This window comes from Chrysochloris asiatica, unplaced genomic scaffold (assembly GCF_000296735.1).
Source record: "Chrysochloris asiatica unplaced genomic scaffold, ChrAsi1.0 scaffold00045, whole genome shotgun sequence".
NCBI lineage: Eukaryota > Metazoa > Chordata > Mammalia > Afrosoricida > Chrysochloridae > Chrysochloris > Chrysochloris asiatica.
The window spans coordinates 18,952,483-18,955,040 of NW_006408563.1; positions in this window are offsets into that span (position 1 = coordinate 18,952,483).

Here is a 2,558-nt window from a genome sequence, read left to right on the forward strand (position 1 = left end):
TCTTGTCTTCTTAATGACTTTTTGCTTTCTTTCTGTTTGATGTTCTTGATGTCATTCCACAACTCTTCTGGTCTTCGGTCTTTAGTGTTCAATGCATCAAACCTATTCTTCAGATGATCTCTAAATTCAGATGGGTTATATTCAAGGTCAAATTCTGGGTCTTGTGGACTTGTTTTCATTTTCTTCAGCTTCAGTTTGAATTTGCCTTTGAGCAACTGATAGTCTGTTCCACAATCTGCCCCTGGCCTGGTTTTGGCTGATGATATGGAGCTTTTCCACCATCTATTTCCTCAGACGTGGTCAAGTTGATTTCTGTGTATTCCTTCTAGTGAAGTCTCTTATGCTGTCTAAAGAACATATTCGAAATGAACAAATCATTTGTTTTGAAGAATTCTATCTTGTGATCTCCAGCATCATTTTTTATCACCAAAGGCATATTTTTCAACTACTGATCCTTCCTCTTTCTTTCCAAGCTTTGCATTTCAATCACCAGCAATGATCAATGCATCTTTATTGCATGTTTGATCAATTTCAGATTGAAGAAGTTGGTAGAATTATTCTATTTCATCCTCACTGGCTTTAGTGTTCTGTGCGTAAATTTGAATAATAGTGGAATTAACTGGTCTTCCCTATAGGCGTATGGATATTGTCCTGTCACAGACAGCACTGTACCTCATGACTGATCTGGATATGTTCTTTTTGATGATGAATGCAACATCATTCCTCTTCAGTTTGTCACTCCCAGTATAGTAAACCATGTGGTTGTCAGATTCAAAATGGCCAATACCAATCCATTTCAGCTCACTAATGACTAAGATATTGATGTTTCTGTGTTCCATTTCATTTTTTTAGAATTTCCAATTTTCCTAGATTCATACTTCATACTTCATGTTCCAATTATTACTGTTTATTAAATCCTAGATTCATACTTTATACTTCATGTTCCAATTATTAATGAATGTTTACAGCGATTTCTCTTTATTTTGAGTTGTGCCCCATCAGCAAATGAAGGTACCGAGGGCTTTACTCCAATGGCCTTTACTGCATTCACGTCATCATGGTCAACTCTACTTTGAGGAGGCAGCTCTTCCCCAGTCACATTTTGAGTGCCTTCCAGCCTGACTGCTCATCTCTTTGTTGTACTGTGGTGGCTTGTGGTGCTGTGATTCTGGAAGCTATGTCATGGGCATTTTAAATATCATCAGGGTCACCCACAGTAGACAGGTTTCATACGAGCTTCTGTGGAAGAAGTTGAAACCTAGGAAGGAGCTTCTGTGGAAGTTCATATGAAACCTTGGAAGAACGAGAGACTAGGAAGAAGGAGAGCTGAACTACTTCTGGATATTTAGTCACTGAAAACCTTATGAATAGCAGAGAAACACTGTCAGATATAGTGCTGGAAAATGAGCCCCTCAGGTTGGAAAGCACTCAAAAAAATAATTATAGGCATTATAAAAGTCTTCTTAATTAAGTGGACTCTGTGAACATTTATAGAACAAGCAACAGCTTACCTCTTAAGTGATCTTTGGGATGAACTGAAGTTTTCCAATCCCTTTTGAAAATATACTGAATAAACTGCTGTAATTTAGGATGTACTTTTTTTCAGCTTCATACCTGCTATATTGTTTGCTGCCCATGATAAACCTATATTAGACAATATAGATGAAGTCTTTGGATGGGTTTTATGTAAAAAAAACACACACACAAATAAAAACAAAAAAATAGTGAAATGAAAATCAGCAAAATAAGTCTCAATACAAGTTTTGGCCTCTTATCATGTTTCTGTTGTTAAGTGACATTGAGTTGATTCTGACCCATAGCAACCCTGTTTAGGGTTTCCAAGGAGCAGCTGGTGAGCTCGAAGCACCAATCTTAAGGTACATGTATTTGTTTTAACTTGAAATAAAAAAACTTTAAGGCATATGTATTTATTTTTCTTTGTTGTTATTTTTGTATCCCCTACTTTTACTTACTTTTTCAGTTTATTAACCACGCACAGGTTTCAATCAAATAAGATAAATGGTCTTCTACTGTTGAACCATTTTGAATTTAATCTAGGACCTATCTTTGCTTAATACAATAGTGTTAGCAAAGAAACTTATAGTTTGTTTGCAGCATATTTTAAACATCCGTCTTCAATACATCAAACACATATATATATATATAAGGAAAATACTAAGTGGGAAGTGATTAATAGGTCAGGAGAGGCTTGCCTAATATTTACAAGATTTCTTTATTTATTGTTGTGTTTTTAGAACCATATAGATATTTCTACCTACCACTGTCCTCCATAGAATTTGATTAGCAAATATCCTGTTATTAAATATTAATTTATTTTTTGGGAATTTCTTTATATGAATTGAAAGCAAAAGAAATGGGTAAAGGATACTTATGATTTCTTTCTCTTTTTTTCAAATTTATGTGACTGTGTAAGATTCTGTTAACATTCTTGATAGAGAAAGAGCAATTCAAAAGCATGCTCTATGATCTAGGAGTACTGGTGTGATATTGTAGGATAAGCACTGGATTGCTTACCACAAAGTCAATTTGTTCAAATC